Source organism: Ochotona princeps, chromosome X, assembly GCF_030435755.1.
Source record: "Ochotona princeps isolate mOchPri1 chromosome X, mOchPri1.hap1, whole genome shotgun sequence".
Taxonomy (NCBI): domain Eukaryota; kingdom Metazoa; phylum Chordata; class Mammalia; order Lagomorpha; family Ochotonidae; genus Ochotona; species Ochotona princeps.
The window spans coordinates 31,275,457-31,291,177 of NC_080865.1; the positions used below are offsets into that span (position 1 = coordinate 31,275,457).

At 48.1% G+C, this 15,721-nt stretch overlaps 2 long non-coding RNA genes across 3 annotated transcripts; one reads left to right on the plus strand and one right to left on the minus strand.

Annotated features, from left to right (window-relative positions):
• The first annotated feature begins 216 nt into the window (after nucleotides 1-216).
• On the plus strand, nucleotides 217-2,932 carry LOC131478503 (uncharacterized). 2 transcript variants are annotated; one of them, XR_009244508.1, is made up of 5 exons: nucleotides 217-550; nucleotides 1,412-1,550; nucleotides 1,920-1,996; nucleotides 2,264-2,309; nucleotides 2,889-2,932. It is a non-coding gene; the product is annotated as an uncharacterized LOC131478503 (long non-coding RNA). The 2 variants fall into 2 exon arrangements; XR_009244509.1 differs by lacking the exon at nucleotides 217-550 and adding an exon at nucleotides 699-875.
• Nucleotides 2,933-12,907: 9,975 nt separating this feature from the next.
• On the minus strand, nucleotides 12,908-13,961 carry LOC131478505 (uncharacterized). The gene is made up of 3 exons (XR_009244511.1): nucleotides 13,844-13,961; nucleotides 13,531-13,576; nucleotides 12,908-12,951 (listed from the first exon to the last, which is right to left on the minus strand). It is a non-coding gene; the product is annotated as an uncharacterized LOC131478505 (long non-coding RNA).
• Nucleotides 13,962-15,721: the final 1,760 nt, after the last annotated feature.

The window sequence follows — 15,721 nt, forward strand, 5'->3', positions numbered from 1 at the left end:
GCAGTAATCCACAGACGCTCGACTTAGCATGGCAGGAAACTTTCACAGATGTGAGGGGATGCCTCCCTTGAACTCTGCTTCGGGGGGTGGTGGGAGTGGGAAAGGGTGGACGCACTTGGACCATGAAAAGGCAGGCAGTTTGTCTAAGAAAATACACAGTGTGATTTCCCACACAGGTGACAGGCCCAGCTCCCCAGATGCTGCCAATTCTGCTGTTGCTGCTGCTCCTGTTGCTGGTGCCAAGGGCCTGTCCCAGGCCAGTCCTACACAGAGGGAGGCCCAGGAGAAGAAATCCTTAGGTGTTGATGCAGAAGTTCTCCTGAGGACAGCCTTTGCTCCATGGGCACACAGAGAGTCAGCAGCTTCCGTGGAACCATACACCTACCCTCCAGTTTCTGTGAAGCCCGGTACCTCTCTCCCTGACCTCTGGAGAGATGGACCATCCAAGCAGGACATCGCTAAGAAGAAATTTGGGAACAAGAGGAAGAATGTCCAGCCTGTGTTCGGAGGAGCTGGTGACCAAAACAAAGAAGCAGTCCCAAGGACCCAAGTGAGTAGGACTTCTCTTCCTCCTCCTTTGCCTCTTATTCCTCCTATGTAGCCCTTCCCCCTTGCCTACAATACATCACTTCAATCCTGGTCCTTCTGCCCATGCCATGTTATGCTAACTCCTGACATACCACATCATGGCCACCACCCCTCCTGTGACTGGGATTTCACTGCTTGGGAAGCCTGGCACATCCTCCTGGCTTCCTCGGGAACCCAAACAGTCCAAGCAGGGCTCCCCTCAGAAGAAACCTGGGGCCACGAGGCAGACCCAGCCTGTGACTAGAGGAGCCTTGGACTCAAACAGAGATGCAGACCCTAGGGTCGAAGTGAGTATGCCTTGCTCTTGCTCCTCTCACCCTAGCTTTGTCCCTGCCCTCCTTTCCAGATTTGTTCCCTCCCCAGCACATGCCACACCACCCCTGCTACATCCAGCACTTACTTATAATTTTGGAGCCCTCTGTCATCAGGATGTCAAGGTGGGGTACTTGATTGGAACAAAGTGTAGAGGTCACTTGCGGTTTGATAAGCACTCTTCTTGACGCTTGCACAATCCCTGCCTCGACTCTAGGTAGTAGATGGGATGGAAGGCAGGGTTCCAGCTGACCCTTTCCCGCATGGAGTAAGTGAGCCCTTACGGGTGCAGCTGGAAGATGTCAATATCTGGTTTTCTCGGCCTCCTTCAAGCCTGACTGACGGCTGAATGAAGGGGAAAGAGCCGTTGGCATGAGCCTCCAATTGCCCTCCTTATGAATTACAGACAATATTTTATCCAGTCCCCAAACACACGGAGACCCACAGATTTAGTTGAACACAGGAAGGGTTTTGGGTTTTTTTGTTTATTCTTGTTTTTTTTTTTTTTAAGCTTCCAGCTCACAGGTACGTTCATCATGGAGGATTCAGCAGTGGGGACTGTGACATCCAAGACCCACAAGTTGCAGCAAACTTCCAGCCTTTGGCCTCAAGCCAGGGAAGTGTCACAGCCAGAGGCCCTGTGATCTCTGGTGAGTCCGGGAGTTTGGTTGGAGTGGAAGGGAGGAGTGAAGGAGGGAAATCTCTGGCTCTGTCACTTTGAGGGTCTTAGTCTTGCTCCCAGGATTCCCTGCCTACCCAGGCAGCTCATTCAGAGGAAACAGATGTTGTCAGCACTGCCTTAGGTCAGATCATTCTAACAGTGCAGTTTATGAGACTGGGGGGAATTCTGGCAGTGCCCCAGGCTCCATCAGCAGCAGTGGAGCAGAGCCTTCCCTGTTGTTTCTTGAACATGGGAGTGACTCCTTGGTGTAGCTCGCTGTAACTGTGACTCAGCTAGCATACAACCCCTATTCACAGTCCTCTCAGGTGAGGAAGCTGGATTTTGTGTTCTGTTTCAGGTGACCAGGAACCATGTGTTCATCGACAGATACCAGAACTGCCAGAATTGACACCTGAATCAGAGGGCTGTCTTCGGGTAATGCTGTCTCTTGTTCCTAAAAATGCAGGTCCAAAATGGATGGGATCCATGTCTGGGTCAAGCTTTACCCCATCCTACATGCACGATCCCACACTGCATGGATGGAGAGGATTCCCACTTACTGGAATTCCAATACAACATGTCCACTAACCTGTGGGAGGGGCTAAATAGAGGGGCCGGTGAAGGGTGGGGGTCCTAGATGGGGTCAGAGGAAGCCATAATAAATTCATATATTTTCTCTCTCTCTGTTGTTCATTGTGGCAGTGTGTTGTGCTGTGAGACGAGGTGGAAGACCTTAAAGATGAAGTAGGTATGACAAACCCCTGCTGGGGGTGGGACTGGGACAGACCAAGCAGTGACTTGGCAGGTGCCAGAGCTAGGAGAGGCGGTGGATTGCAAGTGTGGGCAGAGCCACAAGGTCTTTGTTCCTGTGGGGAAGAGAACCAGGCATGTCTGCCCTGGAACCTCGTGTGCATTTACAGTTAAGTGTGTGTGCAAGGAGAAATGCAATGTCTGAGCTGCACGTGCACGTCACCAAAGCCCCAGAGGTCTTCTCTAGGACATCTAGAGCTCCTGCAGATGTTTTGTCCGAGAGGTGCACTTGCTGTGGCTTGTGTACTTTCTTCTGTGATTATTATTTTTGAACATGTTCTGAATGGTTCTGATGACTCGATGTTTGAGACAGCTTCCACATGTTGTTCCTTTTTAGATTATCTTCCCACATGTAGTTCAGATGATGGGCGGTTGGGTCTGTCCCAGGGCTGTTTGAATAGGGGTTTAGAGTTGGCAGGTGGCAGGACTAGGTGGTACCTCTCCTCCTCCCTGGAGCACAGGTCCAGGATTCCTGAGGTCTATGTCTGAAGTTCTTCCTTGTGTCTCTTTATTTCAGTAGTGATCCAGTACTTACACAAACAGTTCCAGAATGTATGATGTGAGTATTACCCATTTCACACCCCTTGTTATGGTCCAGGTTGTTTGGGAGGGATGTGTGGACGTACTGACTCGGGCATGGCTTTGACCTGACACTGCTCTACTTCACAGGTTGAACTGGCGTTTTCTACCAGAAGAGCTGATGGTGCCTGTGGACCCCAGGAGCTCTGTCCCAGTTGCTTTCCTCCAGTTCCTCCTTAGCCAGAGCTTCTTTGAGTAGAACATTTTATTGAAATACTGTGTATGCAACCATTTTAGAGATGAATGTGGCTTTGTTTTCTGCTCACACTCACAATCAACCTCCAAATTAGATAGAACGTATTGCTAGCACCTCCAAATTAGATAGAACGTATTGCTAGCACCCCAAGAATCCTCACTGTTCCACTTCTTTATTTCTTCTTTTAATGTAATAAAGACAGATATATTGTCATTTACACAGTATGATTCAGTTAGGCAATATTCACCATAACTATATACCAAATGATATGACATCCACACAATTTTAATACTGCCGAAGGTCAAACATGTGGTGTTTGTGCTTTTGGGTTTGATTTCTTTCACTTAGCATGGTGATCTCCATTTGCATCCATGCTGTTGCCGACGTCAGGGTTTCCGTCTTGTAGCTCAGCATTTCTTTGTGTGTAGATGCATTTTCTTTCTTTTGTTGAAATTCTGTTTGACATTTTGAGAGTCCATATTTCCTACATTGGTGTCATCTTTACAGTGTTTTCATGTGAACACCTCTTATAAGGATAAATCTCATTCTTAGTTTTTTCTCAATTGACCTTTCACAGACAGCCTTGTGAGAAGCTATGTCCAGTTCCCGTTAGTAAAAGTCAGATCTTTCTCTGCCAAATAAATTACATGAAAAGGCATGCATAAAACAATCATGCATACACCCATCTACTGAATGGCATGTAGTCATGAGTCAGTTAGAACTGTAATGCATCCTGAATTGTTCAATGTTGTGAACACAGAAACCCCATGAAGTATTCCAATACAAACTGAAATGGCATACACCAATCACTGTGTCTTGATACAATCAGAAGCTGCAGTAACAGATTGCCACCCAGCTGGTGGTTTATCACATACTGATTTACAGTATGCACTGTTATATGTAAGAACACATCCTGAGTGCCCTGCAGGGTAGCCTAGTGGATAAAAGCGTGCATGCAGCGGGATTCCATATGGGACCCGGTTCTAATCCCGGCTGCGCAGCTTCCCATGCAACTCCCTGCTTGTAGCCTGTGAAAGCAGTAGAGGATGTCCCAACATCTTGGGACCCTGCCCCCTTGTGGGAGACCTCCTGGCTCTTTCCTGGCCCCTTTCTCTTACCTTCAGCCTGGCTCAGCTCCGGCCACTGCAGCCACTTGGGGAGTGAATTGCCGGACAGAAGGTCTTCCTTCTGTCTCTCCTCCTCTTTGCATATCTATGACTTTCTAGTAAAAAATAAATAAAAGAGTAAATTTTTAAAAGAACACATCCAGAAACAACAAGCAATAAATATAGTAAATAGATTAGCCACTTAGCAACCACTTATTATGAAATGCAGTGCACATAAATGGAAAAGTACTGGTTTTGATGACTGGAAGGGTTCAAGAGTTGTTTAAAACAGTATAACTACAAGAAATTAAAAAAGCATTGTAACAATATATAACAGCGACCATATTACTGGGCAATAGGAACATTTTGGTCCTATTAGTCATCACTGTTAGGTACATTCTCTGTTGACCACTACCAGCGCCCATGACTGTATCTTCCTTAATCATCTTTGTCTACTAATCACACAATCTGAAGGGAATGGGGGCTGATGGAGTGTGTTTTAATATCACTCAAACATAAATTTTTCCCCCTGAGCTCTGGACATGTCTTGCCCCAGATCCTGCCTGAAGGCAGGAAACTACCTCAATGGGCAGCCAGTGGCAAAGCTCTGTGGGCTCCTTCCCCAGCTTAGTATAGAAATTAAACGCAAGTGATCAGTTGCAGACAGAAGGGAAGTTTCATTTGTGAAATGAACAAGTGAATGTGAAAAGGAGAAGAAGGAATGGGAAAGCACCTCCCTGGAGGGATGAGGGACACGGTGCATCTCTTAAAAAGAGACAATGGGGTATAAGAAAGTACCCCTGTGTTTTAAAGGTTTCTTAACTCATCCTTCTTTGGGTGGGAACCTGCACAAGACCTTGCCTAGTGGTGATTTCTAAGCAATTGGGAGATGGCTGTGCAGTCCCCCTGTTGCCCACTTGTAGGCATTATTTTCTTGTTCACCCAGTGAAGTACAAACGGGAGACAGGCAGTGTATGTGCATACATAGAGCAGTGAGATGGTGGCCCAGGGAGAATGTCCTCAGAAGGTTTGCCCCTGAACCTGACACAAGAGACGTCAATGGTCTCAGACAGTAAGGGTAAACCCAGGTTTAAAAACAAACAAACAAACAACAACAACAACAACAAAACGGAGCACAGACAGCTTCTAAAGGAACCTGAAGAACTGGTCTGCAAGATTCAACTCTGAAGCCCAAATACAACATCGATAAAAACATGTGGCATGGGAATGATTGAACGGAATATAACGGGCACTGTTCAGGACTTTCACATCCAAAGTTCACCCTTCCCTTTAAAAGGGACAGGGATCCATCACCAGATAAGAGCTTTTAGACTGTCTAGGACATGAAGGATACAGAAGCTCCAAACTTCAAAATATCCACTCCAGGTACTAGAGGCCAGGTCTCTAGGTCATCCCACAGGCAGCAGAACACTCACTTCACCCACATCCAATCCAGAGATTAACTTATTTTCCTCTCCTATGTGTCATGCACTGACCTTCCACTCCACCACACACTGGAATGCAATTCTGCCTCCAGCCTGAAAACTAAGGAGAGAGACACACCAGCATTTAGTAACTGGCGTTCAAAATGAGGGCTGAGTCAGAATTGAACATGATATGCAGCTTCAGGCTGAGCTGTTCCTGTGAACGGTGGAACCAGAGTTAAACTGGGAGGTCAGATATAGGATTGATCTTGGCAAGGGGGGGAGATGTGCCCAACACTAAAACACTAGGCAAAGTTTTCTGTGATGTAAATGAAACAAGAAACTTCACAAAATATTCTGATGTGTAGAAGCTCTCTCTCTCTCCTTCCCAGGAGGGTAATCACACAGAAAATAACATGTAGTATAATTTGAAACTACCGTTAACTGAAGAAGGAGCAAAGGCACAGAAGAAAGTCTGGCTGGCAGGTCCAAACTTTGTGATTAGTGAGAAACTGCACTGACCTCAGTCAGCCACAGAAACACACCAACAAACAAAGGGAGGGACATGTTTGTTTCCGGACACTGATTAAGAGCAATTTTCCATGCAAAATGGGCAGGACAGAACAGGGACTGCATGGAGCAGTGAGGACACAGGACAGATGAGCTGCTCTCAGGCACTCCTTAATCTACATGGCCGTCACCCTGATGGTCACCACCATATTTCCAGCACAAGCTGAAAAGACGTTGCTGTGACCCCCCCCCCCCCCCAGGCAAGACTGACTTTGAATGAAGAATTCTACAATACCCACTGTCCTGTAGTGTGTCCTGGCAGGCGTCAGGGAAAGTGTTTTGCTCCATGAACGGAGACCAGGTTTTCTTCCTCCTGCTGCTCCTCCCGCTGTTCCTCCCTATCCTGCCCCAAGAAAATGCCAAATTCAATTGGCTGTACTGGAGTAGAGTACAAGTCCAGTGTTTAAGCTGGAAACAGTGGGCATTCTGTCACTGACTAAGGTCACTAGGGACAGGGTATCTTAGAATGTGGAGAATTAATCCCCTGCAACCTGTGGTTGTGGAAAACAAACATACAAAAAAAAAAAAACCCTCTCAGCATAAACCACTCATCTGTTAGGATCACCGATTGCAGCTGTGTTACTGTACATCTGTGCAATCTGACGGATGGACACAGAGCTCCCTATATGCTAGGAATAGACCTTTCAGAGAAGTCAGGGAGCACTTGTTTGCCCGGTGGGTGTGGTGCACTGGCACTGTTAACTAAGTTGTATATCAGCTGGTGACCCCTAGGCGCACAGCAGAGTTGGGTCTGTGAACACACCATATGTTGCCACCATAAAGTCTCCACTGACTAGTGAGTTGCTCCAGCAGGTCCTACTTGAGTGTCACTCTGGACTTAGCACTACACACATATAGTGACCAGAGATGCCTGGCGACACACATCAAACACCCCTGATTTTCAAGTGTAAACCTCAGGCACTCCAACAAACATCAGACCTACGCTTTGAGGCTTACATCTGGATATTCACAAGAAGAATATCTTCAAAGAGGAAACATTCTTCAGATAGAATAGTCACAAAATATTTCATAGATGCACTCCGGGATCCCATATGGGCGCCGCTTCTAATCCTGGCAACCCTGTTTCCCATCCAGCTCTCTGCTTGTAACCTGGGAAAGAAGTTGAGGATGGTCCAAAGCCTTGGGACCCTGCATGCACATGGAAGACACAGAGGGGGCTCCGGGTTCCTGTCGTCAAGCACTTGGGGAGTGAATCAACAGAAGGAAGATGTTCCTCTCTGCCTCCCCTGCTCTCTGTGTATCTGACATTCCAATAAAAAGAAATGAAATCTTTAAAACAGCAACAAAAAAAGAATCATTGAGATGCATTCAAAACACAGAGAAATAGTTAAATGCAATAAGTAAGTTTTACAAAGTGATAGATGTATTAAAAAACAAACTTGACAACTGATGTATTCAATCTGTCAAATAAAATCACAGTGGAAAGCCTTAACAACAAACTTACAGGAATAGAAGTAAGAATATCTGACTTGGAATACAGTTGTTTTGATACAGTTCAGTCAGAACAATGCACCCTCTGACATGGCAGACCTGAGCTGGGCTAGTTAGCATCAACCACTGCTGACCACCACACACCTACGCACGAAAATGCTAGAGCTGTGGGAGGTTATCTGGGGAGACTTCAATACAGTATCCACTAGTGACTGCAGGAACAAGAGATGGACCATGTCAGGCCAGGCAATGTCACTAACCAGCACATGAGAGAGGCACGTCTGGGGGCCTACCTCACAGGGCTAGATCACAGTACCTACCAATAAGAGTTGGAACAACAGGTCATGTTAAGCTGGACCACTAATCAACACATGAGAGGACCATGTCTGAGGGTAGAATCTGTGGGGGATTTGTGGGCCCATTCCAGTGGAACTTCAATTTCCACTGGCTTGCTTAAGAATTGGAGGTGGTCATGGGCTGAGTTAGGCATGACCATGGAAGCCTCTGACACTCATAGGTATTGGGGTTAGGAACAGGCCAGGTTGGACCAGGCTGCAAGTAAAGATGTGGGGCAGGTCACCTGCAACATCCACCAGTTCATACATAGGCCAGGCTGCAGGGGTTAGACTATGCTGAGTAAGGGCCTAACATGCACAGACACATGCAAGATCTGGGTCTCGGATCTGGGTCTGGGAATGGACCTGGTGGGGGAACTTGGGGCTTGCTAGCAAATGCCAAGGCGAGATGTGCCACGCCACACTGGGTGGCAGCACCAACCAGCACCCCGGGTGGGCTGTAGCTCCCTCTGATGAGCATGATTCAGGCATGGGTGTTGGTCAGTCCAGCAGGATAAGTCACATATTCTCAAATGTGTATGTTGGTTCTGGAGCAAGGTGGACCGGGCAAGGCCAGGCCTAGCTTAGCTCACTGGCAAATGCACGAGCCAGACCAGAGTGTGGGTCATGCCAGGCTAGGCTATCACACCTATCAGTTTGCATGAGTCAGGGATGGGAGCAGACTGGGAAGGGCTAGGCTGTAGTACCGATTAGTGAGAGTCGGGCCTAGGGTGGAATTGGGCCAGGCCAGGCTGCAGCATCTGATGGCAAAGGCAAAGAAAGGGGGTGGGCTATGTCGAGCTGGGTCAGAGCAACCACTGGCACACACAGGATTTGTGGCTGGGAACAGGACCGGATGGCTAGCTCAGGGGAAGCACGGTTGGGTTGTGGTTCCCACTGGTGAGTGTGAGGACTGGAATGGGGATGGCGATGTGGGCTGGACATGACTGCAGTATCCCTCAACATGGCTGTGGACTGCAACTGGGTGCACCAGACTGGGCTAGGCCCGGCACCCACTGGTGCTCATAAGTGCTAGGGTAGGTGTAGGATCGGCCAGGCGAGGTCTCAGACCCTGTTGGACAACATGGGAGCTGTGTCTGGGTGAGGATCATTGGTGGCTGGGCTGTAGCACCCAAAAGTAAGAACTGGAATGGGTATAGGCCACTCAGGCAAAGCCATTGTTCCTGCCAGGACAGGAGGAAGACTAAGTCAGGCTGTGCCAAGGACCCCCCATTTTGCGTGAATGTTGCTTCTGGGAGGACACCTGTTAGAGGAGCTTGGAAACTTGTTTGTCAGGATGGATTCTCTGCAGGTGAGCACAAGGCAAAATGCAGCACAGGTCAGGTGGGTCAGGTCTGAGGGCAGGCTAAGCTGGGCTACTTCATAACACCTGCCAGCAGATCTGAACATTAGGATGAGGTACAAGACAAGCTCAGCCGGGCCATAGCACAAGCCAGGTCACATTAGGGCAAGGACTGGGGCTTGGCTGGGCAGGGATGGGGGCAGCACTCACCAGCACAAGCTAAAACTGGGGGCAGATTGGGCTCGGCCAGGTTACAGCACCCTCTGGCAATTGTCATGGTGAGATGTGCCATGCCAGACTGGGTAGCAGCAGCCACCAGCACACGAGACTGGGGTGGTGCAGGCCCGGTAGGTTGGGGGACTATTCAGTTGGGCCATTGCTGCTTCTGGTGGGCAAGAGAGCTGGGACCAGAGACACAGCAGGCCGGGCAGGGCCACAACACCTGTTTGTCTGCATGTGAATTGGGTTAGGGGGAGAGCCAGGTTTGCTAACCAACTGTACCCATTGTAGCAGGCATGACCCAGAGTAAGGACAGGCTGTCTGGGCTTTGCTGCAGAACCAGCTGGCATGTGCTTTACAGGAATGGGGCAAGTCCTGTCAAACTACACTGCAGAAACACCTGGAGAGTGCAGTATCTGGGACAGTGAGTGGGTCCAGTAGGGGACCTGTGAGCAGCTCTCTGATGGGCTGTAACTCCCACTAGTGAACATGAGAATCAGGACTGGGGGTTAGCCTGGCTAGCCAGGTGGTGACACTCACTGGCATCAGTGTGGGTTGGATAGTGGAGCCAGTTCTGTTGAAAGCTGATTGGGATATGGGACAGACTGGACAAGTCTGCTGCGCATACTGGCAGACACAGGAACCAGGCTGGGGGATAACTGGGAATCTCTCTGGGCTGTAGCTCCCATTTGTGCATGTGAGGGCCGAGTATGGGCTGGGCAGGGTTGGGCTGGGCCACAGAACCCATTGGCTTGCCCAAGAGATGGGGCTGGAGATAGATCTGACCTAGCAATATTAGAACTACCAGCTTGTGTATAGGTTGATGCGGATGACAAAATGAGCTGGACCCAATATGGTGGGCACATACAGAGGTCAGGTCTGGGATGACCTCAGATAAGATTCCTTTGAGGGTCTCCCCAATTAAACCGCTGGACTCAGAACTCCAACCATGTGGAGAGAGGTAGGACCTGTGGTCTGACAAAGGAATGCATATGTCAGAATTGGGCCTCCTCAATGGAAAACATGGAGCAGTGGATGGCATACCCAGATGCACATTGAGGATATGGGTCTGATGGAGCCTGCAGGGGATTCTGATACCATACCAGGGGAATGAGGGCAGAACAAATTGGTCAACTATTCCAGAAAAGCTTGACAGCAAATATCTGGGTGAATGGAGACTCTAAGCTGGATCATTTCAGCCAGTGGACCTTGGAAGGGGTTCCTCATCTTTGGATCAGTGGGATCCACAGCATCTCAGAATTAATGAAAGCACTTGAGCACAACCCTCGGAACATGCTCCACATCGGGGACCTGGGATAACATCGGGTGGCCTTTCCCCATCCCTGGGTACTAAGCAGGTTGGGAGGCTGGGTGTGGCTTCTCCCTTTATCCACCCCCTTCCCCCAGATACAGGAAGAAGATGAAGGAAATTTTAAAACAATGGTCTCACCCACTTTCTCTCAATCCTTGACTATTCCCACCCTAATCAACTATGAAACACATCATGAAAAATAAAATTTAAAAGAAGACAACAATTGTTAACAGGAACAAAGAAGCTCATTATGTATTTAATAAAGGATTAATTCAACAAGATGTGTATATCATAAATGTGCATCCAAGGTTACAGCACCGATCTTTATTAAACAAATGTTAACAAATCTAAAGTGAAGCATATGTTCCAATACAGTAATAGTGGTGGAACTAATTTAAGTTTAACACACCTGCTCTGATCAATCAATAGAGCAGTGTGACAAAAAGTCAGCAACAAAACAACTTAGTTCATCTACACTATACACCAATTGGATCTGATAGGTAGCTACAGAACATTTCAACCCTGAGCTCCAGAACACATTCTTTGCATTAGTGCCCCAGAAGAGATACATTATAAGCCTTAAAACAATTCTCAATAAGTTTTAAAAATTTAAATCATATCACATATATTTTCTTACCACGACAAAATAAAGCTGGTAATTAAAATCAAGAGAAACTCTGAAAAACAAACACACAGTGCTAAGAAAATACATATGCTTCCCTACACTTGGAGCAATGGTGCTGCTAATTCTTCTTATTGGATGTTACCTTGCTATCTGTTTTGCAAACGGGTGTGTTTTAGGTGGCATTATCAAAGGATTAAACACTAATGCCCAACAGACACATGGAAAAATAGAATCACTATCCTTCAGAGACATAAAAATGAAAACCACAGTAACATATCACTCTGCCCCTGCTACAATAACAACTGGTTTGAAATACTATATCCAGAGTACTTTGAAATCTACAAATAAACCTACTGTGTGACAAGGTAATCTCACTCCTGAGAATATAACTGAATAAAACAACATAAGGATGTAAGAGTCACATGTACTGCCATAATCATAACCATTCACAATAGCTATGATACAAAACCAACCTAGATGTTCCACAACTGAAGGCTGCATCAATTAAATGTGCAGGCCAGCAGTGTGGAACAGGTAAAGCTGCAGCCTGTGCTTGCAGCATCCTATATGGTGTTGGCTGATGTCCGGGCTTCCAGCAGACGCCCTGGAAAGCAGCAAAAATGACCCAAGTGCTCATTCCCCTGCTACCTGCATGGACGACCAAAATGAAGCTTCAGACTCTTGGCTTCAGACTGACCCAGGACTGATCTTTGTGGCCATCTGAGGAGTGAACCAGTGTGTCTCCTTATTCTCCCTCTCTCCCCTTCTAAATAAATAAGGATTTCAACAAAAGAAAGAAAATGTATCTACACACAAAGAAATGCTGAGCTACAAGACGGAAACCCTGACGTCTGCAACAGCATGGATGCAAATGGAGATCACCATGCTAAGTGAAAGAAATCAAACCCAAAAGCACAAACACCACGTTTGACCTTCGGCAGTACTAAAATTGTGTGGATGTCATATCATTTGGTATATAGTTATGGTGAATATTGCCTAACTGAATCATACTGTATAAATGACAATATATCTGTCTTTATTACATTAAAAGAAGAAATAGAGAAGTGGAACAGTGAGGATTCTTGGGGTGCTAGCAATACGTTCTATCTAATTTGGAGGTTGATTGTGAGTGTGAGCAGAAAACAAAGCCACATTCATCTCTAAAATGGTTGCATACACAGTATTTCAATAAAATGTTCTACTCAAAGAAGCTCTGGCTAAGGAGGAACTGGAGGAAAGCAACTGGGACAGAGCTCCTGGGGTCCACAGGCACCATCAGCTCTTCTGGTAGAAAACGCCAGTTCAACCTGTGAAGTAGAGCAGTGTCAGGTCAAAGCCATGCCCGAGTCAGTATGTCCACACATCCCTCCCAAACAACCTGGACCGTAACAAGGGGTGTGAAATGGGTAACACTCACATCATACATTCTGGAACTGTTTGTGTAAGTACTGGATCACTACTGAAATAAAAAGACACAAGGAAGAACTTCAGACATAGACCTCAGGAATCCTGGACCTGTGCTCCAGGGAGGAGGAGAGGTACCACCTAGTCCTGCCACCTGCCAACTCTAAACCCCTATTCAAACAGCCCTGGGACAGACCCAACCGCCCATCATCTGAACTACATGTGGGAAGATAATCTAAAAAGGAACAACATGTGGAAGCTGTCTCAAACACCGAGTCATCAGAACCATTCAGAACATGTTCAAAAATAATAATCACAGAAGAAAGTACACAAGCCACAGCAAGTGCACCTCTCGGACAAAACATCTGCAGGAGCTCTAGATGTCCTAGAGAAGACCTCTGGGGCTTTGGTGACGTGCACGTGCAGCTCAGACATTGCATTTCTCCTTGCACACACACTTAACTGTAAATGCACACGAGGTTCCAGGGCAGACATGCCTGGTTCTCTTCCCCACAGGAACAAAGACCTTGTGGCTCTGCCCACACTTGCAATCCACCGCCTCTCCTAGCTCTGGCACCTGCCAAGTCACTGCTTGGCCTGTCCCAGTCCCACCCCCAGCAGGGGTTTGTCATACCTACTTCATCTCTAAGGTCTTCCACCTCGTCTCACAGCACAACACACTGCCACAATGAACAACAGAGAGAGAGAAAATATATGAATTTATTATGGCTTCCTCTGACCCCATCTAGGACCCCCACCCTTCACCGGCCCCTCTATTTAGCCCCTCCCACAGGTTAGTGGACATGTTGTATTGGAATTCCAGTAAGTGGGAATCCTCTCCATCCATGCAGTGTGGGATCGTGCATGTAGGATGGGGTAAAGCTTGACCCAGACATGGATCCCATCCATTTTGGACCTGCATTTTTAGGAACAAGAGACAGCATTACCCGAAGACAGCCCTCTGATTCAGGTGTCAATTCTGGCAGTTCTGGTATCTGTCGATGAACACATGGTTCCTGGTCACCTGAAACAGAACACAAAATCCAGCTTCCTCACCTGAGAGGACTGTGAATAGGGGTTGTATGCTAGCTGAGTCACAGTTACAGCGAGCTACACCAAGGAGTCACTCCCATGTTCAAGAAACAACAGGGAAGGCTCTGCTCCACTGCTGCTGATGGAGCCTGGGGCACTGCCAGAATTCCCCCCAGTCTCATAAACTGCACTGTTAGAATGATCTGACCTAAGGCAGTGCTGACAACATCTGTTTCCTCTGAATGAGCTGCCTGGGTAGGCAGGGAATCCTGGGAGCAAGACTAAGACCCTCAAAGTGACAGAGCCAGAGATTTCCCTCCTTCACTCCTCCCTTCCACTCCAACCAAACTCCCGGACTCACCAGAGATCACCGGGCCTCTGTCTGTGACACTTCCTTGGCTTGAGGCCAAAGGCTGGAAGTTTGCTGCAACTTGTGGGTCTTGAATATCAGAGTCCCCACTGCTGAATCCTCCATGATATACGTACCTGTGAGCTGGAAGCTTAAAAAAAAAAAAACAAGAATAAACAAAAAACCCAAAACCCTTCCTGTGTTCAACTAAATCTGTGGGTCTCCGTGTGTTTGGGGACTGGATAAAATATTGTCTGTAATTCATAAGGAGGGCAATTGGAGGCTCATGCCAACGGCTCTTTCCCCTTCATTCAGCCGTCAGTCAGGCTTGAAGGAGGCCGAGAAAACCAGATATTGACATCTTCCAGCTGCACCCGTAAGGGCTCACTTACTCCATGCGGGAAAGGGTCAGCTGGAACCCTGCCTTCCATCCCATCTACTACCTAGAGTCGAGGCAGGGATTGTGCAAGCGTCAAGAAGAGTGCTTATCAAACCGCAAGTGACCTCTACACTTTGTTCCAATCAAGTACCCCACCTTGACATCCTGATGACAGAGGGCTCCAAAATTATAAGTAAGTGCTGGATGTAGCAGGGGTGGTGTGGCATGTGCTGGGGAGGGAACAAATCTGGAAAGGAGGGCAGGGACAAAGCTAGGGTGAGAGGAGCAAGAGCAAGGCATACTCACTTCGACCCTAGGGTCTGCATCTCTGTTTGAGTCCAAGGCTCCTCTAGTCACAGGCTGGGTCTGCCTCGTGGCCCCAGGTTTCTTCTGAGGGGAGCCCTGCTTGGACTGTTTGGGTTCCCGAGGAAGCCAAGAGGATGTGCCAGGCTTCCCAAGCAGTGAAATCCCAGTCACAGGAGGGGTGGTGGCTGGATCCATGAGAGCTTGTCTCTGCTTCTGAGGTGCAAGGGCTGTCCCCAAGACAGCTTCAGGGGCACTCTCTAGACATTCCTTCCCTAGGGATAACTGTGTCCTAGGAACCGCCTGAGGAAGGACTTCTGTACCACCTGCACCACCAGCACCCCTGAGGGTACTAGGCTTGCCCCTAACCTTCCCAGAGAGCCAAACCTTAAGTTTCTTCAGGGAAGAGGGCCCTGACTCTCCCAGGACCTGCCCCTCAATGGCACTATCGCGACCCCAAAGGGCAGAGGTCGAGAGAGGGTTTGAAACATGAGGGCAATCCTCACTGCCCGGGGAAACAGAGTAAGTAGGGCTTTCTGTGGGCTGCGCAAGGTTGCTGCCCTTGGCCTGCCTACCTCGTTTCCGATTGGTGCTTGCCCTCCCTGTCTGCGTGCCCCTGAGCTCATCGTAGGGGTCGGGGTCAGAAGGCAGCCCCATGAGGCCTCCCCCACAGGCTCGCAGGACATCGGTTCTGCTGCTCACCTGAGGCCTTGCACTTCTGTAGCTGAGGCCTCCTTCCCTGGGGAGACTCTCGAGCCACGG